We start from the raw sequence: 26,633 nt of genomic DNA on the forward strand, positions 1-26,633 counted from the left end.
TAATGGATGGGTGTATAGGTCAGGTATAGACTGGTAGACTGTCTAATGGATGGATGTATAGGTCAGGTATAGACTGGTAGACTGTCTAATGGATGGATGTATAGGTCAGGTATAGACTGGTAGACTGTCTGTCTAATGGATGGATGTATAGGTCAGGTATAGACTGGTAGACTGTCTAATGGATGGATGTATAGGTCAGGTATAGACTGGTAGACTGTCTAATGGATGGATGTATAGGTCAGGTATAGACTGGTAGACTGTCTGTCTAATGGATGGATGTATAGGTCAGGTATAGACTGGTAGACTGTCTAATGGATGGATGTATAGGTCAGGTATAGACTGGTAGACTGTCTAATGGATGGATGTATAGGTCAGGTATAGACTGGTAGACTGTCTAATGGATGGATGTATAGGTCAGGTATAGACTGGTAGACTGTCTGTCTAATGGATGGATGTATAGGTCAGGTATAGGCTGGTAGACTGTCTAATGGATGGATGTATAGGTCAGGTATAGACTGGTAGACTGTCTAATGGATGGATGTATAGGTCAGGTATAGACTGGTAGACTGTCTAATGGATGGATGTATAGGTCAGGTATAGACTGGTAGACTGTCTAATGGATGGATGAATAGGTCAGGTATAGACTGGTAGACTGTCTAATGGATGGATGTATAGGTCAGGTATAGACTGGTAGACTGTCTAATGGATGGATGTATAGGTCAGGTATAGACTGGTAGACTGTCTAATGGATGGATGTATAGGTCAGGTATAGACTGGTAGACTGTCTAATGGATGGATGTATAGGTCAGGTATAGACTGGTAGACTGTCTGTCTAATGGATGGATGTATAGGTCAGGTATAGACTGGTAGACTGTCTAATGGATGGATGTATAGGTCAGGTATAGACTGGTAGACTGTCTAATGGATGGATGTATAGGTCAGGTATAGACTGGTAGACTGTCTGTCTAATGGATGGATGTATAGGTCAGGTATAGGCTGGTAGACTGTCTAATGGATGGATGTATAGGTCAGGTATAGACTGGTAGACTGTCTGTCTAATGGATGGATGTATAGGTCAGGTATAGACTGGTAGACTGTCTAATGGATGGATGTATAGGTCAGGTATAGACTGGTAGACTGTCTGTCTAATGGATGGATGTATAGGTCAGGTATAGACTGGTAGACTGTCTGTCTAATGGATGGATGTATAGGTCAGGTATAGACTGTCTAATGGATGGATGTATAGGTCAGGTATAGACTGGTAGACTGTCTAATGGATGGATGTATAGGTCAGGTATAGACTGGTAGACTGTCTGTCTAATGGATGGATGTTTAGGTCAGGTATAGACTGGTAGACTGTCTAATGGATGGATGTATAGGTCAGGTATAGACTGGTAGACTGTCTAATGGATGGATGTATAGGTCAGGTATAGGCTGGTAGACTGTCTAATGGATGGATGTATAGGTCAGGTATAGACTGGTAGACTGTCTAATGGATGGATGTATAGGTCAGGTATAGACTGGTAGACTGTCTAATGGATGGATGTATAGGTCAGGTATAGACTGGTAGACTGTCTAATGGATGGATGTATAGGTCAGGTATAGACTGGTAGACTGTCTAATGGATGGATGTATAGGTCAGGTATAGACTGGTAGACTGTCTAATGGATGGGTGTATAGGTCAGGTATAGACTGTCTAATGGATGGATGTATAGGTCAGGTATAGACTGGTAGACTGTCTAATGGATGGATGTATAGGTCAGGTATAGACTGGTAGACTGTCTAATGGATGGATGTATAGGTCAGGTATAGACTGGTAGACTGTCTAATGGATGGATGTATAGGTCAGGTATAGACTGGTAGACTGTCTAATGGATGGATGTATAGGTCAGGTATAGACTGGTAGACTGTCTAATGGATGGATGTATAGGTCAGGTATAGACTGGTAGACTGTCTAATGGATGGATGTATAGGTCAGGTATAGGCTGGTAGACTGTCTAATGGATGGATGTATAGGTCAGGTATAGACTGGTAGACTGTCTAATGGATGGATGTATAGGTCAGGTATAGACTGTCTAATGGATGGATGTATAGGTCAGGTATAGACTGGTAGACTGTCTAATGGATGGATGTATAGGTCAGGTATAGACTGGTAGACTGTCTAATGGATGGATGTATAGGTCAGGTATAGACTGGTAGACTGTCTAATGGATGGATGTATAGGTCAGGTATAGACTGGTAGACTGTCTAATGGATGGATGTATAGGTCAGGTATAGACTGGTAGACTGTCTAATGGATGGATGTATAGGTCAGGTATAGACTGGTAGACTGTCTAATGGATGGATGTATAGGTCAGGTATAGACTGGTAGACTGTCTAATGGATGGATGTATAGGTCAGGTATAGACTGGTAGACTGTCTAATGGATGGATGTATAGGTCAGGTATAGGCTGGTAGACTGTCTAATGGATGGATGTATAGGTCAGGTATAGACTGGTAGACTGTCTAATGGATGGATGTATAGGTCAGGTATAGACTGGTAGACTGTCTGTCTAATGGATGGATGTATAGGTCAGGTATAGACTGGTAGACTGTCTAATGGATGGATGTATAGGTCAGGTATAGACTGGTAGACTGTCTGTCTAATGGATGGATGTATAGGTCAGGTATAGACTGGTAGACTGTCTGTCTAATGGATGGATGTATAGGTCAGGTATAGACTGGTAGACTGTCTAATGGATGGATGTATAGGTCAGGTATAGACTGGTAGACTGTCTAATGGATGGATGTATAGGTCAGGTATAGACTGGTAGACTGTCTGTCTAATGGATGGATGTATAGGTCAGGTATAGACTGGTAGACTGTCTAATGGATGGATGTATAGGTCAGGTATAGACTGGTAGACTGTCTAATGGATGGATGTATAGGTCAGGTATAGACTGGTAGACTGTCTGTCTAATGGATGGATGTATAGGTCAGGTATAGGCTGGTAGACTGTCTAATGGATGGATGTATAGGTCAGGTATAGACTGGTAGACTGTCTAATGGATGGATGTATAGGTCAGGTATAGACTGGTAGACTGTCTAATGGATGGATGTATAGGTCAGGTATAGACTGGTAGACTGTCTAATGGATGGATGTATAGGTCAGGTATAGACTGGTAGACTGTCTAATGGATGGATGTATAGGTCAGGTATAGGCTGGTAGACTGTCTAATGGATGGATGTATAGGTCAGGTATAGACTGGTAGACTGTCTAATGGATGGATGTATAGGTCAGGTATAGACTGGTAGACTGTCTAATGGATGGATGTATAGGTCAGGTATAGACTGGTAGACTGTCTAATGGATGGATGTATAGGTCAGGTATAGACTGGTAGACTGTCTGTCTAATGGATGGATGTATAGGTCAGGTATAGACTGGTAGACTGTCTAATGGATGGATGTATAGGTCAGGTATAGACTGGTAGACTGTCTAATGGATGGATGTATAGGTCAGGTATAGACTGGTAGACTGTCTAATGGATGGATGTATAGGTCAGGTATAGACTGGTAGACTGTCTGTCTAATGGATGGATGTATAGGTCAGGTATAGGCTGGTAGACTGTCTGTCTAATGGATGGATGTATAGGTCAGGTATAGACTGGTAGACTGTCTAATGGATGGATGTATAGGTCAGGTATAGACTGGTAGACTGTCTAATGGATGGATGTATAGGTCAGGTATAGACTGGTAGACTGTCTGTCTAATGGATGGATGTATAGGTCAGGTATAGACTGGTAGACTGTCTAATGGATGGATGTATAGGTCAGGTATAGACTGGTAGACTGTCTAATGGATGGATGTATAGGTCAGGTATAGACTGGTAGACTGTCTAATGGATGGATGTATAGGTCAGGTATAGACTGGTAGACTGTCTAATGGATGGATGTATAGGTCAGGTATAGACTGGTAGACTGTCTGTCTAATGGATGGATGTATAGGTCAGGTATAGACTGGTAGACTGTCTGTCTAATGGATGGATGTATAGGTCAGGTATAGACTGGTAGACTGTCTAATGGATGGATGTATAGGTCAGGTATAGACTGGTAGACTGTCTAATGGATGGATGTATAGGTCAGGTATAGACTGGTAGACTGTCTAATGGATGGATGTATAGGTCAGGTATAGACTGGTAGACTGTCTAATGGATGGATGTATAGGTCAGGTATAGACTGGTAGACTGTCTAATGGATGGATGTATAGGTCAGGTATAGACTGGTAGACTGTCTAATGGATGGATGTATAGGTCAGGTATAGACTGGTAGACTGTCTAATGGATGGATGTATAGGTCAGGTATAGACTGGTAGACTGTCTGTCTAATGGATGGATGTATAGGTCAGGTATAGACTGGTAGACTGTCTAATGGATGGATGTATAGGTCAGGTATAGACTGGTAGACTGTCTAATGGATGGATGTATAGGTCAGGTATAGACTGGTAGACTGTCTAATGGATGGATGTATAGGTCAGGTATAGACTGGTAGACTGTCTGTCTAATGGATGGATGTATAGGTCAGGTATAGACTGGTAGACTGTCTGTCTAATGGATGGATGTATAGGTCAGGTATAGACTGGTAGACTGTCTGTCTAATGGATGGATGTATAGGTCAGGTATAGACTGGTAGACTGTCTAATGGATGGATGTATAGGTCAGGTATAGACTGGTAGACTGTCTAATGGATGGATGTATAGGTCAGGTATAGACTGGTAGACTGTCTAATGGATGGATGTATAGGTCAGGTATAGACTGGTAGACTGTCTAATGGATGGATGTATAGGTCAGGTATAGACTGGTAGACTGTCTGTCTAATGGATGGATGTATAGGTCAGGTATAGACTGGTAGACTGTCTGTCTAATGGATGGATGTATAGGTCAGGTATAGACTGGTAGACTGTCTAATGGATGGATGTATAGGTCAGGTATAGACTGGTAGACTGTCTGTCTAATGGATGGATGTATAGGTCAGGTATAGACTGGTAGACTGTCTGTCTAATGGATGGATGTATAGGTCAGGTATAGACTGGTAGACTGTCTAATGGATGGATGTATAGGTCAGGTATAGACTGGTAGACTGTCTAATGGATGGATGTATAGGTCAGGTATAGACTGGTAGACTGTCTAATGGATGGATGTATAGGTCAGGTATAGGCTGGTAGACTGTCTGTCTAATGGATGGATGTATAGGTCAGGTATAGACTGGTAGACTGTCTAATGGATGGATGTATAGGTCAGGTATAGACTGGTAGACTGTCTAATGGATGGATGTATAGGTCAGGTATAGACTGGTAGACTGTCTAATGGATGGATGTATAGGTCAGGTATAGACTGGTAGACTGTCTAATGGATGGATGTATAGGTCAGGTATAGACTGGTAGACTGTCTAATGGATGGATGTATAGGTCAGGTATAGACTGGTAGACTGTCTGTCTAATGGATGGATGTATAGGTCAGGTATAGACTGGTAGACTGTCTGTCTAATGGATGGATGTATAGGTCAGGTATAGACTGGTAGACTGTCTAATGGATGGATGTATAGGTCAGGTATAGACTGGTAGACTGTCTGTCTAATGGATGGATGTATAGGTCAGGTATAGACTGGTAGACTGTCTAATGGATGGATGTATAGGTCAGGTATAGACTGGTAGACTGTCTAATGGATGGATGTATAGGTCAGGTATAGACTGGTAGACTGTCTAATGGATGGATGTATAGGTCAGGTATAGACTGGTAGACTGTCTAATGGATGGATGTATAGGTCAGGTATAGACTGGTAGACTGTCTAATGGATGGATGTATAGGTCAGGTATAGACTGGTAGACTGTCTGTCTAATGGATGGATGTATAGGTCAGGTATAGACTGGTAGACTGTCTAATGGATGGATGTATAGGTCAGGTATAGACTGGTAGACTGTCTAATGGATGGATGTATAGGTCAGGTATAGACTGGTAGACTGTCTGTCTAATGGATGGATGTATAGGTCAGGTATAGACTGGTAGACTGTCTAATGGATGGATGTATAGGTCAGGTATAGACTGGTAGACTGTCTAATGGATGGATGTATAGGTCAGGTATAGACTGGTAGACTGTCTGTCTAATGGATGGATGTATAGGTCAGGTATAGACTGGTAGACTGTCTGTCTAATGGATGGATGTATAGGTCAGGTATAGACTGGTAGACTGTCTAATGGATGGATGTATAGGTCAGGTATAGACTGGTAGACTGTCTAATGGATGGATGTATAGGTCAGGTATAGACTGGTAGACTGTCTAATGGATGGATGTATAGGTCAGGTATAGACTGGTAGACTGTCTAATGGATGGATGTATAGGTCAGGTATAGACTGGTAGACTGTCTAATGGATGGATGTATAGGTCAGGTATAGACTGGTAGACTGTCTAATGGATGGATGTATAGGTCAGGTATAGACTGGTAGACTGTCTAATGGATGGATGTATAGGTCAGGTATAGACTGGTAGACTGTCTAATGGATGGATGTATAGGTCAGGTATAGACTGGTAGACTGTCTAATGGATGGATGTATAGGTCAGGTATAGACTGGTAGACTGTCTAATGGATGGATGTATAGGTCAGGTATAGACTGGTAGACTGTCTAATGGATGGATGTATAGGTCAGGTATAGACTGGTAGACTGTCTAATGGATGGATGTATAGGTCAGGTATAGACTGGTAGACTGTCTGTCTAATGGATGGATGTATAGGTCAGGTATAGACTGGTAGACTGTCTGTCTAATGGATGGATGTATAGGTCAGGTATAGACTGGTAGACTGTCTAATGGATGGATGTATAGGTCAGGTATAGACTGGTAGACTGTCTAATGGATGGATGTATAGGTCAGGTATAGACTGGTAGACTGTCTGTCTAATGGATGGATGTATAGGTCAGGTATAGACTGGTAGACTGTCTAATGGATGGATGTATAGGTCAGGTATAGACTGGTAGACTGTCTAATGGATGGATGTATAGGTCAGGTATAGACTGGTAGACTGTCTAATGGATGGATGTATAGGTCAGGTATAGACTGGTAGACTGTCTAATGGATGGATGTATAGGTCAGGTATAGACTGGTAGACTGTCTAATGGATGGATGTATAGGTCAGGTATAGACTGGTAGACTGTCTAATGGATGGATGTATAGGTCAGGTATAGACTGGTAGACTGTCTAATGGATGGATGTATAGGTCAGGTATAGACTGGTAGACTGTCTAATGGATGGATGTATAGGTCAGGTATAGACTGGTAGACTGTCTGTCTAATGGATGGATGTATAGGTCAGGTATAGACTGGTAGACTGTCTGTCTAATGGATGGATGTATAGGTCAGGTATAGACTGGTAGACTGTCTAATGGATGGATGTATAGGTCAGGTATAGACTGGTAGACTGTCTAATGGATGGATGTATAGGTCAGGTATAGACTGGTAGACTGTCTGTCTAATGGATGGATGTATAGGTCAGGTATAGACTGGTAGACTGTCTAATGGATGGATGTATAGGTCAGGTATAGACTGGTAGACTGTCTAATGGATGGATGTATAGGTCAGGTATAGACTGGTAGACTGTCTAATGGATGGATGTATAGGTCAGGTATAGACTGGTAGACTGTCTAATGGATGGATGTATAGGTCAGGTATAGACTGGTAGACTGTCTAATGGATGGATGTATAGGTCAGGTATAGACTGGTAGACTGTCTGTCTAATGGATGGATGTATAGGTCAGGTATAGACTGGTAGACTGTCTAATGGATGGATGTATAGGTCAGGTATAGACTGTCTAATGGATGGATGTATAGGTCAGGTATAGACTGGTAGACTGTCTAATGGATGGATGTATAGGTCAGGTATAGACTGGTAGACTGTCTGTCTAATGGATGGATGTATAGGTCAGGTATAGACTGGTAGACTGTCTAATGGATGGATGTATAGGTCAGGTATAGACTGGTAGACTGTCTAATGGATGGATGTATAGGTCAGGTATAGACTGGTAGACTCTGTCTAATGGATGGATGTATAGGTCAGGTATAGACTGGTAGACTGTCTAATGGATGGATGTATAGGTCAGGTATAGACTGGTAGACTGTCTAATGGATGGATGTATAGGTCAGGTATAGACTGGTAGACTGTCTAATGGATGGATGTATAGGTCAGGTATAGACTGGTAGACTGTCTAATGGATGGATGTATAGGTCAGGTATAGACTGGTAGACTGTCTAATGGATGGATGTATAGGTCAGGTATAGACTGGTAGACTGTCTAATGGATGGATGTATAGGTCAGGTATAGACTGGTAGACTGTCTGTCTAATGGATGGATGTATAGGTCAGGTATAGACTGGTAGACTGTCTAATGGATGGATGTATAGGTCAGGTATAGACTGGTAGACTGTCTAATGGATGGATGTATAGGTCAGGTATAGACTGGTAGACTGTCTAATGGATGGATGTATAGGTCAGGTATAGACTGGTAGACTGTCTAATGGATGGATGTATAGGTCAGGTATAGACTGGTAGACTGTCTAATGGATGGATGTATAGGTCAGGTATAGACTGGTAGACTGTCTAATGGATGGATGTATAGGTCAGGTATAGACTGGTAGACTGTCTAATGGATGGATGTATAGGTCAGGTATAGACTGGTAGACTGTCTAATGGATGGATGTATAGGTCAGGTATAGACTGGTAGACTGTCTGTCTAATGGATGGATGTATAGGTCAGGTATAGACTGGTAGACTGTCTAATGGATGGATGTATAGGTCAGGTATAGACTGGTAGACTGTCTAATGGATGGATGTATAGGTCAGGTATAGACTGGTAGACTGTCTAATGGATGGATGTATAGGTCAGGTATAGACTGGTAGACCTGTCTAATGGATGGATGTATAGGTCAGGTATAGACTGGTAGACTGTCTAATGGATGGATGTATAGGTCAGGTATAGACTGGTAGACTGTCTAATGGATGGATGTATAGGTCAGGTATAGACTGGTAGACTGTCTAATGGATGGATGTATAGGTCAGGTATAGACTGGTAGACTGTCTAATGGATGGATGTATAGGTCAGGTATAGACTGGTAGACTGTCTAATGGATGGATGTATAGGTCAGGTATAGACTGGTAGACTGTCTAATGGATGGATGTATAGGTCAGGTATAGACTGGTAGACTGTCTAATGGATGGATGTATAGGTCAGGTATAGACTGGTAGACTGTCTAATGGATGGATGTATAGGTCAGGTATAGACTGGTAGACTGTCTAATGGATGGATGTATAGGTCAGGTATAGACTGGTAGACTGTCTAATGGATGGATGTATAGGTCAGGTATAGACTGGTAGACTGTCTGTCTAATGGATGGATGTATAGGTCAGGTATAGACTGGTAGACTGTCTAATGGATGGATGTATAGGTCAGGTATAGACTGGTAGACTGTCTAATGGATGGATGTATAGGTCAGGTATAGACTGGTAGACTGTCTAATGGATGGATGTATAGGTCAGGTATAGACTGGTAGACTGTCTAATGGATGGATGTATAGGTCAGGTATAGACTGGTAGACTGTCTGTCTAATGGATGGATGTATAGGTCAGGTATAGACTGGTAGACTGTCTAATGGATGGATGTATAGGTCAGGTATAGACTGGTAGACTGTCTAATGGATGGATGTATAGGTCAGGTATAGACTGGTAGACTGTCTGTCTAATGGATGGATGTATAGGTCAGGTATAGACTGGTAGACTGTCTAATGGATGGATGTATAGGTCAGGTATAGACTGGTAGACTGTCTAATGGATGGATGTATAGGTCAGGTATAGACTGGTAGACTGTCTAATGGATGGATGTATAGGTCAGGTATAGACTGGTAGACTGTCTAATGGATGGATGTATAGGTCAGGTATAGACTGGTAGACTGTCTGTCTAATGGATGGATGTATAGGTCAGGTATAGACTGGTAGACTGTCTGTCTAATGGATGGATGTATAGGTCAGGTATAGACTGGTAGACTGTCTAATGGATGGATGTATAGGTCAGGTATAGACTGGTAGACTGTCTAATGGATGGATGTATAGGTCAGGTATAGACTGGTAGACTGTCTAATGGATGGATGTATAGGTCAGGTATAGACTGGTAGACTGTCTAATGGATGGATGTATAGGTCAGGTATAGACTGGTAGACTGTCTAATGGATGGATGTATAGGTCAGGTATAGACTGGTAGACTGTCTAATGGATGGATGTATAGGTCAGGTATAGACTGGTAGACTGTCTAATGGATGGATGTATAGGTCAGGTATAGACTGGTAGACTGTCTAATGGATGGATGTATAGGTCAGGTATAGACTGGTAGACTGTCTAATGGATGGATGTATAGGTCAGGTATAGACTGGTAGACTGTCTAATGGATGGATGTATAGGTCAGGTATAGACTGGTAGACTGTCTAATGGATGGATGTATAGGTCAGGTATAGACTGGTAGACTGTCTGTCTAATGGATGGATGTATAGGTCAGGTATAGACTGGTAGACTGTCTAATGGATGGATGTATAGGTCAGGTATAGACTGGTAGACTGTCTAATGGATGGATGTATAGGTCAGGTATAGACTGGTAGACTGTCTAATGGATGGATGTATAGGTCAGGTATAGACTGGTAGACTGCTGTCTAATGGATGGATGTATAGGTCAGGTATAGACTGGTAGACTGTCTAATGGATGGATGTATAGGTCAGGTATAGACTGGTAGACTGTCTAATGGATGGATGTATAGGTCAGGTATAGACTGGTAGACTGTCTAATGGATGGATGTATAGGTCAGGTATAGACTGGTAGACTGTCTAATGGATGGATGTATAGGTCAGGTATAGACTGGTAGACTGTCTAATGGATGGATGTATAGGTCAGGTATAGACTGGTAGACTGTCTAATGGATGGATGTATAGGTCAGGTATAGACTGGTAGACTGTCTAATGGATGGATGTATAGGTCAGGTATAGACTGGTAGACTGTCTAATGGATGGATGTATAGGTCAGGTATAGACTGGTAGACTGTCTGTCTAATGGATGGATGTATAGGTCAGGTATAGACTGGTAGACTGTCTAATGGATGGATGTATAGGTCAGGTATAGACTGGTAGACTGTCTAATGGATGGATGTATAGGTCAGGTATAGACTGGTAGACTGTCTAATGGATGGATGTATAGGTCAGGTATAGACTGGTAGACTGTCTAATGGATGGATGTATAGGTCAGGTATAGACTGGTAGACTGTCTAATGGATGGATGTATAGGTCAGGTATAGACTGGTAGACTGTCTGTCTAATGGATGGATGTATAGGTCAGGTATAGACTGGTAGACTGTCTAATGGATGGATGTATAGGTCAGGTATAGACTGGTAGACTGTCTAATGGATGGATGTATAGGTCAGGTATAGACTGGTAGACTGTCTAATGGATGGATGTATAGGTCAGGTATAGACTGGTAGACTGTCTGTCTAATGGATGGATGTATAGGTCAGGTATAGACTGGTAGACTGTCTAATGGATGGATGTATAGGTCAGGTATAGACTGGTAGACTGTCTAATGGATGGATGTATAGGTCAGGTATAGACTGGTAGACTGTCTAATGGATGGATGTATAGGTCAGGTATAGACTGGTAGACTGTCTAATGGATGGATGTATAGGTCAGGTATAGACTGGTAGACTGTCTAATGGATGGATGTATAGGTCAGGTATAGACTGGTAGACTGTCTAATGGATGGATGTATAGGTCAGGTATAGACTGGTAGACTGTCTAATGGATGGATGTATAGGTCAGGTATAGACTGGTAGACTGTCTAATGGATGGATGTATAGGTCAGGTATAGACTGGTAGACTGTCTAATGGATGGATGTATAGGTCAGGTATAGACTGGTAGACTGTCTAATGGATGGATGTATAGGTCAGGTATAGACTGGTAGACTGTCTAATGGATGGATGTATAGGTCAGGTATAGACTGGTAGACTGTCTAATGGATGGATGTATAGGTCAGGTATAGACTGGTAGACTGTCTAATGGATGGATGTATAGGTCAGGTATAGACTGGTAGACTGTCTGTCTAATGGATGGATGTATAGGTCAGGTATAGACTGGTAGACTGTCTAATGGATGGATGTATAGGTCAGGTATAGACTGGTAGACTGTCTAATGGATGGATGTATAGGTCAGGTATAGACTGGTAGACTGTCTAATGGATGGATGTATAGGTCAGGTATAGACTGGTAGACTGTCTAATGGATGGATGTATAGGTCAGGTATAGACTGGTAGACTGTCTGTCTAATGGATGGATGTATAGGTCAGGTATAGACTGGTAGACTGTCTAATGGATGGATGTATAGGTCAGGTATAGACTGGTAGACTGTCTAATGGATGGATGTATAGGTCAGGTATAGACTGGTAGACTGTCTAATGGATGGATGTATAGGTCAGGTATAGACTGGTAGACTGTCTAATGGATGGATGTATAGGTCAGGTATAGACTGGTAGACTGTCTAATGGATGGATGTATAGGTCAGGTATAGACTGGTAGACTGTCTAATGGATGGATGTATAGGTCAGGTATAGACTGGTAGACTGTCTAATGGATGGATGTATAGGTCAGGTATAGACTGGTAGACTGTCTAATGGATGGATGTATAGGTCAGGTATAGACTGGTAGACTGTCTAATGGATGGATGTATAGGTCAGGTATAGACTGGTAGACTGTCTAATGGATGGATGTATAGGTCAGGTATAGACTGGTAGACTGTCTAATGGATGGATGTATAGGTCAGGTATAGACTGGTAGACTGTCTAATGGATGGATGTATAGGTCAGGTATAGACTGGTAGACTGTCTGTCTAATGGATGGATGTATAGGTCAGGTATAGACTGGTAGACTGTCTAATGGATGGATGTATAGGTCAGGTATAGACTGGTAGACTGTCTAATGGATGGATGTATAGGTCAGGTATAGACTGGTAGACTGTCTAATGGATGGATGTATAGGTCAGGTATAGACTGGTAGACTGTCTAATGGATGGATGTATAGGTCAGGTATAGACTGGTAGACTGTCTAATGGATGGATGTATAGGTCAGGTATAGACTGGTAGACTGCTGTCTAATGGATGGATGTATAGGTCAGGTATAGACTGGTAGACTGTCTAATGGATGGATGTATAGGTCAGGTATAGACTGGTAGACTGTCTAATGGATGGATGTATAGGTCAGGTATAGACTGGTAGACTGTCTAATGGATGGATGTATAGGTCAGGTATAGACTGGTAGACTGTCTAATGGATGGATGTATAGGTCAGGTATAGACTGGTAGACTGTCTAATGGATGGATGTATAGGTCAGGTATAGACTGGTAGACTGTCTAATGGATGGATGTATAGGTCAGGTATAGACTGGTAGACTGTCTAATGGATGGATGTATAGGTCAGGTATAGACTGGTAGACTGTCTAATGGATGGATGTATAGGTCAGGTATAGACTGGTAGACTGTCTAATGGATGGATGTATAGGTCAGGTATAGACTGGTAGACTGTCTGTCTAATGGATGGATGTATAGGTCAGGTATAGACTGGTAGACTGTCTAATGGATGGATGTATAGGTCAGGTATAGACTGGTAGACTGTCTAATGGATGGATGTATAGGTCAGGTATAGACTGGTAGACTGTCTAATGGATGGATGTATAGGTCAGGTATAGACTGGTAGACTGTCTAATGGATGGATGTATAGGTCAGGTATAGACTGGTAGACTGTCTAATGGATGGATGTATAGGTCAGGTATAGACTGGTAGACTGTCTAATGGATGGATGTATAGGTCAGGTATAGACTGGTAGACTGTCTAATGGATGGATGTATAGGTCAGGTATAGACTGGTAGACTGTCTAATGGATGGATGTATAGGTCAGGTATAGACTGGTAGACTGTCTAATGGATGGATGTATAGGTCAGGTATAGACTGGTAGACTGTCTAATGGATGGATGTATAGGTCAGGTATAGACTGGTAGACTGTCTAATGGATGGATGTATAGGTCAGGTATAGACTGGTAGACTGTCTAATGGATGGATGTATAGGTCAGGTATAGACTGGTAGACTGTCTAATGGATGGATGTATAGGTCAGGTATAGACTGGTAGACTGCTGTCTAATGGATGGATGTATAGGTCAGGTATAGACTGGTAGACTGTCTAATGGATGGATGTATAGGTCAGGTATAGACTGGTAGACTGTCTAATGGATGGATGTATAGGTCAGGTATAGACTGGTAGACTGTCTAATGGATGGATGTATAGGTCAGGTATAGACTGGTAGACTGTCTAATGGATGGATGTATAGGTCAGGTATAGACTGGTAGACTGTCTAATGGATGGATGTATAGGTCAGGTATAGACTGGTAGACTGTCTAATGGATGGATGTATAGGTCAGGTATAGACTGGTAGACTGTCTAATGGATGGATGTATAGGTCAGGTATAGACTGGTAGACTGTCTAATGGATGGATGTATAGGTCAGGTATAGACTGGTAGACTGTCTAATGGATGGATGTATAGGTCAGGTATAGACTGGTAGACTGTCTAATGGATGGATGTATAGGTCAGGTATAGACTGGTAGACTGTCTAATGGATGGATGTATAGGTCAGGTATAGACTGGTAGACTGTCTAATGGATGGATGTATAGGTCAGGTATAGACTGGTAGACTGTCTAATGGATGGATGTATAGGTCAGGTATAGACTGGTAGACTGTCTAATGGATGGATGTATAGGTCAGGTATAGACTGGTAGACTGTCTAATGGATGGATGTATAGGTCAGGTATAGACTGGTAGACTGCTGTCTAATGGATGGATGTATAGGTCAGGTATAGACTGGTAGACTGTCTAATGGATGGATGTATAGGTCAGGTATAGACTGGTAGACTGTCTAATGGATGGATGTATAGGTCAGGTATAGACTGGTAGACTGTCTAATGGATGGATGTATAGGTCAGGTATAGACTGGTAGACTGTCTAATGGATGGATGTATAGGTCAGGTATAGACTGGTAGACTGTCTAATGGATGGATGTATAGGTCAGGTATAGACTGGTAGACTGTCTAATGGATGGATGTATAGGTCAGGTATAGACTGGTAGACTGTCTAATGGATGGATGTATAGGTCAGGTATAGACTGGTAGACTGTCTAATGGATGGATGTATAGGTCAGGTATAGACTGGTAGACTGTCTAATGGATGGATGTATAGGTCAGGTATAGACTGGTAGACTGTCTAATGGATGGATGTATAGGTCAGGTATAGACTGGTAGACTGTCTAATGGATGGATGTATAGGTCAGGTATAGACTGGTAGACTGTCTAATGGATGGATGTATAGGTCAGGTATAGACTGGTAGACTGTCTAATGGATGGATGTATAGGTCAGGTATAGACTGGTAGACTGTCTAATGGATGGATGTATAGGTCAGGTATAGACTGGTAGACTGTCTAATGGATGGATGTATAGGTCAGGTATAGACTGGTAGACTGTCTAATGGATGGATGTATAGGTCAGGTATAGACTGGTAGACTGTCTAATGGATGGATGTATAGGTCAGGTATAGACTGGTAGACTGTCTAATGGATGGATGTATAGGTCAGGTATAGACTGGTAGACTGTCTAATGGATGGATGTATAGGTCAGGTATAGACTGGTAGACTGTCTAATGGATGGATGTATAGGTCAGGTATAGACTGGTAGACTGTCTAATGGATGGATGTATAGGTCAGGTATAGACTGGTAGACTGTCTAATGGATGGATGTATAGGTCAGGTATAGACTGGTAGACTGTCTAATGGATGGATGTATAGGTCAGGTATAGACTGGTAGACTGTCTAATGGATGGATGTATAGGTCAGGTATAGACTGGTAGACTGTCTAATGGATGGATGTATAGGTCAGGTATAGACTGGTAGACTGTCTAATGGATGGATGTATAGGTCAGGTATAGACTGGTAGACTGTCTAATGGATGGATGTATAGGTCAGGTATAGACTGGTAGACTGTCTAATGGATGGATGTATAGGTCAGGTATAGACTGGTAGACTGTCTAATGGATGGATGTATAGGTCAGGTATAGACTGGTAGACTGTCTAATGGATGGATGTATAGGTCAGGTATAGACTGGTAGACTGTCTAATGGATGGATGTATAGGTCAGGTATAGACTGGTAGACTGTCTAATGGATGGATGTATAGGTCAGGTATAGACTGGTAGACTGTCTAATGGATGGATGTATAGGTCAGGTATAGACTGGTAGACTGTCTAATGGATGGATGTATAGGTCAGGTATAGACTGGTAGACTGTCTAATGGATGGATGTATAGGTCAGGTATAGACTGGTAGACTGTCTAATGGATGGATGTATAGGTCAGGTATAGACTGGTAGACTGTCTAATGGATGGATGTATAGGTCAGGTATAGACTGGTAGACTGTCTAATGGATGGATGTATAGGTCAGGTATAGACTGGTAGACTGTCTAATGGATGGATGTATAGGTCAGGTATAGACTGGTAGACTGCTGTCTAATGGATGGATGTATAGGTCAGGTATAGACTGGTAGACTGTCTAATGGATGGATGTATAGGTCAGGTATAGACTGGTAGACTGTCTAATGGATGGATGTATAGGTCAGGTATAGACTGGTAGACTGTCTAATGGATGGATGTATAGGTCAGGTATAGACTGGTAGACTGTCTAATGGATGGATGTATAGGTCAGGTATAGACTGGTAGACTGTCTAATGGATGGATGTATAGGTCAGGTATAGACTGGTAGACTGTCTAATGGATGGATGTATAGGTCAGGTATAGACTGGTAGACCTGTCTAATGGATGGATGTATAGGTCAGGTATAGACTGGTAGACTGTCTAATGGATGGATGTATAGGTCAGGTATAGACTGGTAGACTGTCTAATGGATGGATGTATAGGTCAGGTATAGACTGGTAGACTGTCTAATGGATGGATGTATAGGTCAGGTATAGACTGGTAGACTGTCTAATGGATGGATGTATAGGTCAGGTATAGACTGGTAGACTGTCTAATGGATGGATGTATAGGTCAGGTATAGACTGGTAGACTGTCTAATGGATGGATGTATAGGTCAGGTATAGACTGGTAGACTGTCTAATGGATGGATGTATAGGTCAGGTATAGACTGGTAGACTGTCTAATGGATGGATGTATAGGTCAGGTATAGACTGGTAGACTGTCTAATGGATGGATGTATAGGTCAGGTATAGACTGGTAGACTGTCTGTCTAATGGATGGATGTATAGGTCAGGTATAGACTGGTAGACTGTCTAATGGATGGATGTATAGGTCAGGTATAGACTGGTAGACTGTCTAATGGATGGATGTATAGGTCAGGTATAGACTGGTAGACTGTCTAATGGATGGATGTATAGGTCAGGTATAGACTGGTAGACTGTCTAATGGATGGATGTATAGGTCAGGTATAGACTGGTAGACTGTCTAATGGATGGATGTATAGGTCAGGTATAGACTGGTAGACTGTCTAATGGATGGATGTATAGGTCAGGTATAGACTGGTAGACTGTCTAATGGATGGATGTATAGGTCAGGTATAGACTGGTAGACTGTCTAATGGATGGATGTATAGGTCAGGTATAGACTGGTAGACTGTCTAATGGATGGATGTATAGGTCAGGTATAGACTGGTAGACTGTCTAATGGATGGATGTATAGGTCAGGTATAGACTGGTAGACTGTCTAATGGATGGATGTATAGGTCAGGTATAGACTGGTAGACTGTCTAATGGATGGATGTATAGGTCAGGTATAGACTGGTAGACTGTCTGTCTAATGGATGGATGTATAGGTCAGGTATAGACTGGTAGACTGTCTAATGGATGGATGTATAGGTCAGGTATAGACTGGTAGACTGTCTAATGGATGGATGTATAGGTCAGGTATAGACTGGTAGACTGTCTAATGGATGGATGTATAGGTCAGGTATAGACTGGTAGACTGTCTAATGGATGGATGTATAGGTCAGGTATAGACTGGTAGACTGTCTAATGGATGGATGTATAGGTCAGGTATAGACTGGTAGACTGTCTAATGGATGGATGTATAGGTCAGGTATAGACTGGTAGACTGTCTAATGGATGGATGTATAGGTCAGGTATAGACTGGTAGACTGTCTAATGGATGGATGTATAGGTCAGGTATAGACTGGTAGACTGTCTAATGGATGGATGTATAGGTCAGGTATAGACTGGTAGACTGTCTAATGGATGGATGTATAGGTCAGGTATAGACTGGTAGACTGTCTAATGGATGGATGTATAGGTCAGGTATAGACTGGTAGACTGTCTAATGGATGGATGTATAGGTCAGGTATAGACTGGTAGACTGTCTAATGGATGGATGTATAGGTCAGGTATAGACTGGTAGACTGTCTAATGGATGGATGTATAGGTCAGGTATAGACTGGTAGACTGTCTAATGGATGGATGTATAGGTCAGGTATAGACTGGTAGACTGTCTAATGGATGGATGTATAGGTCAGGTATAGACTGGTAGACTGTCTAATGGATGGATGTATAGGTCAGGTATAGACTGGTAGACTGTCTAATGGATGGATGTATAGGTCAGGTATAGACTGGTAGACTGTCTAATGGATGGATGTATAGGTCAGGTATAGACTGGTAGACTCGTCTAATGGATGGATGTATAGGTCAGGTATAGACTGGTAGACTGTCTAATGGATGGATGTATAGGTCAGGTATAGACTGGTAGACTGTCTAATGGATGGATGTATAGGTCAGGTATAGACTGGTAGACTGTCTAATGGATGGATGTATAGGTCAGGTATAGACTGGTAGACTGTCTAATGGATGGATGTATAGGTCAGGTATAGACTGGTAGACTGTCTGTCTAATGGATGGATGTATAGGTCAGGTATAGACTGGTAGACTGTCTAATGGATGGATGTATAGGTCAGGTATAGACTGGTAGACTGTCTAATGGATGGATGTATAGGTCAGGTATAGACTGGTAGACTGTCTAATGGATGGATGTATAGGTCAGGTATAGACTGGTAGACTGTCTGTCTAATGGATGGATGTATAGGTCAGGTATAGACTGGTAGACTGTCTAATGGATGGATGTATAGGTCAGGTATAGACTGGTAGACTGTCTAATGGATGGATGTATAGGTCAGGTATAGACTGGTAGACTGTCTAATGGATGGATGTATAGGTCAGGTATAGACTGGTAGACTGTCTAATGGATGGATGTATAGGTCAGGTATAGACTGGTAGACTGTCTAATGGATGGATGTATAGGTCAGGTATAGACTGGTAGACTGTCTAATGGATGGATGTATAGGTCAGGTATAGACTGGTAGACTGTCTAATGGATGGATGTATAGGTCAGGTATAGACTGGTAGACCTGTCTAATGGATGGATGTATAGGTCAGGTATAGACTGGTAGACTGTCTAATGGATGGATGTATAGGTCAGGTATAGACTGGTAGACTGTCTAATGGATGGATGTATAGGTCAGGTATAGACTGGTAGACTGTCTAATGGATGGATGTATAGGTCAGGTATAGACTGGTAGACTGTCTGTCTAATGGATGGATGTATAGGTCAGGTATAGACTGGTAGACTGTCTAATGGATGGATGTATAGGTCAGGTATAGACTGGTAGACTGTCTAATGGATGGATGTATAGGTCAGGTATAGACTGGTAGACTGTCTGTCTAATGGATGGATGTATAGGTCAGGTATAGACTGGTAGACTGTCTAATGGATGGATGTATAGGTCAGGTATAGACTGGTAGACTGTCTAATGGATGGATGTATAGGTCAGGTATAGACTGGTAGACTGTCTAATGGATGGATGTATAGGTCAGGTATAGACTGGTAGACTGTCTAATGGATGGATGTATAGGTCAGGTATAGACTGGTAGACTGTCTAATGGATGGATGTATAGGTCAGGTATAGACTGGTAGACTGTCTAATGGATGGATGTATAGGTCAGGTATAGACTGGTAGACTGTCTAATGGATGGATGTATAGGTCAGGTATAGACTGGTAGACTGTCTAATGGATGGATGTATAGGTCAGGTATAGACTGGTAGACTGTCTAATGGATGGATGTATAGGTCAGGTATAGACTGGTAGACTGTCTAATGGATGGATGTATAGGTCAGGTATAGACTGGTAGACTGTCTAATGGATGGATGTATAGGTCAGGTATAGACTGGTAGACTGTCTGTCTAATGGATGGATGTATAGGTCAGGTATAGACTGGTAGACTGTCTAATGGATGGATGTATAGGTCAGGTATAGACTGGTAGACTGTCTAATGGATGGATGTATAGGTCAGGTATAGACTGGTAGACTGTCTAATGGATGGATGTATAGGTCAGGTATAGACTGGTAGACTGTCTAATGGATGGATGTATAGGTCAGGTATAGACTGGTAGACTGTCTAATGGATGGATGTATAGGTCAGGTATAGACTGGTAGACTGTCTAATGGATGGATGTATAGGTCAGGTATAGACTGGTAGACTGTCTAATGGATGGATGTATAGGTCAGGTATAGACTGGTAGACTGTCTAATGGATGGATGTATAGGTCAGGTATAGACTGGTAGACTGTCTAATGGATGGATGTATAGGTCAGGTATAGACTGGTAGACTGTCTAATGGATGGATGTATAGGTCAGGTATAGACTGGTAGACTGTCTAATGGATGGATGTATAGGTCAGGTATAGACTGGTAGACTGTCTGTCTAATGGATGGATGTATAGGTCAGGTATAGACTGGTAGACTGTCTAATGGATGGATGTATAGGTCAGGTATAGACTGGTAGACTGTCTAATGGATGGATGTATAGGTCAGGTATAGACTGGTAGACTGTCTGTCTAATGGATGGATGTATAGGTCAGGTATAGACTGGTAGACTGTCTAATGGATGGATGTATAGGTCAGGTATAGACTGGTAGACTGTCTAATGGATGGATGTATAGGTCAGGTATAGACTGGTAGACTGTCTGTCTAATGGATGGATGTATAGGTCAGGTATAGACTGGTAGACTGTCTAATGGATGGATGTATAGGTCAGGTATAGACTGGTAGACTGTCTAATGGATGGATGTATAGGTCAGGTATAGACTGGTAGACTGTCTAATGGATGGATGTATAGGTCAGGTATAGACTGGTAGACTGTCTAATGGATGGATGTATAGGTCAGGTATAGACTGGTAGACTGTCTAATGGATGGATGTATAGGTCAGGTATAGACTGGTAGACTGTCTAATGGATGGATGTATAGGTCAGGTATAGACTGGTAGACTGTCTAATGGATGGATGTATAGGTCAGGTATAGACTGGTAGACTGTCTAATGGATGGATGTATAGGTCAGGTATAGACTGGTAGACTGTCTGTCTAATGGATGGATGTATAGGTCAGGTATAGACTGGTAGACTGTCTAATGGATGGATGTATAGGTCAGGTATAGACTGGTAGACTGTCTAATGGATGGATGTATAGGTCAGGTATAGACTGGTAGACTGTCTGTCTAATGGATGGATGTATAGGTCAGGTATAGACTGGTAGACTGTCTAATGGATGGATGTATAGGTCAGGTATAGACTGGTAGACTGTCTAATGGATGGATGTATAGGTCAGGTATAGACTGGTAGACTGTCTAATGGATGGATGTATAGGTCAGGTATAGACTGGTAGACTGTCTAATGGATGGATGTATAGGTCAGGTATAGACTGGTAGACTGTCTAATGGATGGATGTATAGGTCAGGTATAGACTGGTAGACTGTCTGTCTAATGGATGGATGTATAGGTCAGGTATAGACTGGTAGACTGTCTAATGGATGGATGTATAGGTCAGGTATAGACTGGTAGACTGTCTAATGGATGGATGTATAGGTCAGGTATAGACTGGTAGACTGTCTGTCTAATGGATGGATGTATAGGTCAGGTATAGACTGGTAGACTGTCTAATGGATGGATGTATAGGTCAGGTATAGACTGGTAGACTGTCTAATGGATGGATGTATAGGTCAGGTATAGACTGGTAGACTGTCTAATGGATGGATGTATAGGTCAGGTATAGACTGGTAGACTGTCTAATGGATGGATGTATAGGTCAGGTATAGACTGGTAGACTGTCTAATGGATGGATGTATAGGTCAGGTATAGACTGGTAGACTGTCTAATGGATGGATGTATAGGTCAGGTATAGACTGGTAGACTGTCTGTCTAATGGATGGATGTATAGGTCAGGTATAGACTGGTAGACTGTCTAATGGATGGATGTATAGGTCAGGTATAGACTGGTAGACTGTCTGTCTAATGGATGGATGTATAGGTCAGGTATAGACTGGTAGACTGTCTAATGGATGGATGTATAGGTCAGGTATAGACTGGTAGACTGTCTAATGGATGGATGTATAGGTCAGGTATAGACTGGTAGACTGTCTAATGGATGGATGTATAGGTCAGGTATAGACTGGTAGACTGTCTAATGGATGGATGTATAGGTCAGGTATAGACTGGTAGACTGTCTAATGGATGGATGTATAGGTCAGGTATAGACTGGTAGACTGTCTGTCTAATGGATGGATGTATAGGTCAGGTATAGACTGGTAGACTGTCTAATGGATGGATGTATAGGTCAGGTATAGACTGGTAGACTGTCTAATGGATGGATGTATAGGTCAGGTATAGACTGGTAGACTGTCTAATGGATGGATGTATAGGTCAGGTATAGACTGGTAGACTGTCTGTCTAATGGATGGATGTATAGGTCAGGTATAGACTGGTAGACTGTCTGTCTAATGGATGGATGTATAGGTCAGGTATAGACTGGTAGACTCTGTCTAATGGATGGATGTATAGGTCAGGTATAGACTGGTAGACTGTCTGTCTAATGGATGGATGTATAGGTCAGGTATAGACTGGTAGACTGTCTAATGGATGGATGTATAGGTCAGGTATAGACTGGTAGACTGTCTAATGGATGGATGTATAGGTCAGGTATAGACTGGTAGACTGTCTAATGGATGGATGTATAGGTCAGGTATAGACTGGTAGACTGTCTAATGGATGGATGTATAGGTCAGGTATAGACTGGTAGACTGTCTAATGGATGGATGTATAGGTCAGGTATAGACTGGTAGACTGTCTAATGGATGGATGTATAGGTCAGGTATAGACTGGTAGACTGTCTAATGGATGGATGTATAGGTCAGGTATAGACTGGTAGACTGTCTAATGGATGGATGTATAGGTCAGGTATAGACTGGTAGACTGTCTGTCTAATGGATGGATGTATAGGTCAGGTATAGACTGGTAGACTGTCTAATGGATGGATGTATAGGTCAGGTATAGACTGGTAGACTGTCTAATGGATGGATGTATAGGTCAGGTATAGACTGGTAGACTGTCTGTCTAATGGATGGATGTATAGGTCAGGTATAGACTGGTAGACTGTCTAATGGATGGATGTATAGGTCAGGTATAGACTGGTAGACTGTCTAATGGATGGATGTATAGGTCAGGTATAGACTGGTAGACTGTCTGTCTAATGGATGGATGTATAGGTCAGGTATAGGCTGGTAGACTGTCTAATGGATGGATGTATAGGTCAGGTATAGACTGGTAGACTGTCTAATGGATGGATGTATAGGTCAGGTATAGACTGGTAGACTGTCTAATGGATGGATGTATAGGTCAGGTATAGACTGGTAGACTGTCTAATGGATGGATGTATAGGTCAGGTATAGACTGGTAGACTGTCTAATGGATGGATGTATAGGTCAGGTATAGACTGGTAGACTGTCTAATGGATGGATGTATAGGTCAGGTATAGACTGGTAGACTGTCTAATGGATGGATGTATAGGTCAGGTATAGGCTGGTAGACTGTCTGTCTAATGGATGGATGTATAGGTCAGGTATAGACTGGTAGACTGTCTAATGGATGGATGTATAGGTCAGGTATAGACTGGTAGACTGTCTAATGGATGGGTGTATAGGTCAGGTATAGACTGGTAGACTGTCTAATGGATGGATGTATAGGTCAGGTATAGGCTGGTAGACTGTCTGTCTAATGGATGGATGTATAGGTCAGGTATAGACTGGTAGACTGTCTGTCTAATGGATGGATGTATAGGTCAGGTATAGGCTGGTAGACTGTCTAATGGATGGATGTATAGGTCAGGTATAGACTGGTAGACTGTCTGTCTAATGGATGGATGTTTAGGTCAGGTATAGACTGGTAGACTGTCTAATGGATGGATGTATAGGTCAGGTATAGACTGGTAGACTGTCTAATGGATGGATGTATAGGTCAGGTATAGGCTGGTAGACTGTCTAATGGATGGATGTATAGGTCAGGTATAGACTGGTAGACTGTCTAATGGATGGATGTATAGGTCAGGTATAGACTGGTAGACTGTCTAATGGATGGATGTATAGGTCAGGTATAGACTGGTAGACTGTCTAATGGATGGATGTATAGGTCAGGTATAGGCTGGTAGACTGTCTAATGGATGGATGTATAGGTCAGGTATAGACTGGTAGACTGTCTAATGGATGGATGTATAGGTCAGGTATAGACTGGTAGACTGTCTGTCTAATGGATGGATGTATAGGTCAGGTATAGACTGGTAGACTGTCTAATGGATGGATGTATAGGTCAGGTATAGACTGGTAGACTGTCTGTCTAATGGATGGATGTATAGGTCAGGTATAGACTGGTAGACTGTCTAATGGTTGGATGTATAGGTCAGGTATAGACTGGTAGACTGTCTGTCTAATGGATGGATGTATAGGTCAGGTATAGACTGGTAGACTGTCTGTCTAATGGATGGATGTATAGGTCAGGTATAGACTGGTAGACTGTCTGTCTAATGGATGGATGTATAGGTCAGGTATAGGCTGGTTGGTTAATTATGGAATGAAGGATTGGACGTCATATGATAGGACTGTATCCACACACACACACACACACACACACACACACACACACACACACACACACACACACACACACACACACACACACACACACACACACACACACACACACACACACACACACACACACACACACACACACACACACACACACACACACAGCTACCTGCTATGTGGATGCTCTCCTCAGCTTATTAGAGCCTGGAGCATTGTCTGTCAGTCCTGTCTGTCACTCCTGTCTGTCTGTCAGTCCTGTCTGTTGAGGATGTGGGCTTCTCACACTCACACACACCCTCTCTCCCCCCCTGCTTTCCTGTCTCAGTAGTAGAAAGTTACGGGAAGAGGAAGCCTTGTTTTTCTGGGTCAGAGTTGTATCTGGAAGTATTTTAAATTCCATAACGCAGAAACACCCATCTGTGTTTTCCACTGGAACAACTAGAAGATCCTCTAACACACGGCTGTTACAGCCCAGAGAGAGGAGGGGAGGAGGGCCAGAGAGGAGGGGAGGAGGGCCGGAGAGGAAGATGAAGAGAGGAGGGCCAGAGAGGAAGAGGAGGGGAGGAGGGCCAGAGAGGAGGGGGACCAGAGAGGAAGAGAGGAGGGGAGGAGGGCCAAAGAGGAAGATGGAGGGGAGGAGGGCCAGAGAGGAAGACGAAGAGAGGAGGGGAGGAGGGCCAGAGAGGAAGATGGAGGGGAGGAGGGCCAGAGAGGAAGACGAAGAGAGGAGGGGAGGAGGGCCAGAGAGGAAGACGAAGAGAGGAGGGGAGGAGGGCCAGAGAGGAAGACGAGGGGAGGAGGGCCAGAGAGGAAGACGAAGAGAGGAGGGCAGGAGGGCCAGAGAGAGGAGTGGAGGAGGGCCAGAGAGGAAGATGAAGAGAGGAGGGGAGGGGGCCAGAGAGGAAGACGAAGAGAGGAGGGGAGGAGGGCCAGAGAGGAAGACATAGCAGCCATTCATATTTTAGAGCATGGGTGTAGACATTGGTGCTGGAAAGCCTTGGTAGAGCATGGGTGGAGTAGACATTGGTGCTGGATAACCTTGGTAGAGCGTGGGTGGAGTAGACATTGGTGCTGGATAACCTTGGTAGAGCATGGGTGGAGTAGACATTGGTGCTGGATAACCTTGGTAGAGCATGGGTGGAGTAGACATTGGTGCTGGAAAGCCTTGGTAGAGCATGGGTGGAGTAGACATTGGTGCTGGATAACCTTGGTAGAGCGTGGGTGGAGTAGACATTGGTGCTGGATAACCTTGGTAGAGCATGGGTGGAGTAGACATTGGTGCTGGATAACCTTGGTAGAGCATGGGTGGAGTAGACATTGGTGCTGGATAACCTTGGTAGAGCATGGGGGGAGTAGACATCATGGTGCTGGGTAACCTTGGTAGAGCATGGGTGGAGTAGACATTGGTGTTGGGTAACCTTGGTAGAGCATGGGTGGAGTAGACATTGGTGAATTTCCTTTAATTTGGTATATAATATAATATTATTCTCTTTCCAGTTGTTGTAGTTTAATTTTCTGCCTCAGACCAGT

The 26,633-nt window shown here is 42.7% G+C and overlaps 1 protein-coding gene across 1 annotated transcript in view; it reads left to right on the top strand.

Annotated features, from left to right (window-relative positions):
- jmjd1cb (jumonji domain containing 1Cb) overlaps positions 1-26,633 on the top strand; it is a 341,652-nt gene that overhangs the window by 164,950 nt on the left and 150,069 nt on the right. The window lies entirely within an intron of this gene.

This window comes from Salvelinus fontinalis, chromosome 1, assembly GCF_029448725.1.
Source record: "Salvelinus fontinalis isolate EN_2023a chromosome 1, ASM2944872v1, whole genome shotgun sequence".
Lineage (NCBI taxonomy): Eukaryota > Metazoa > Chordata > Actinopteri > Salmoniformes > Salmonidae > Salvelinus > Salvelinus fontinalis.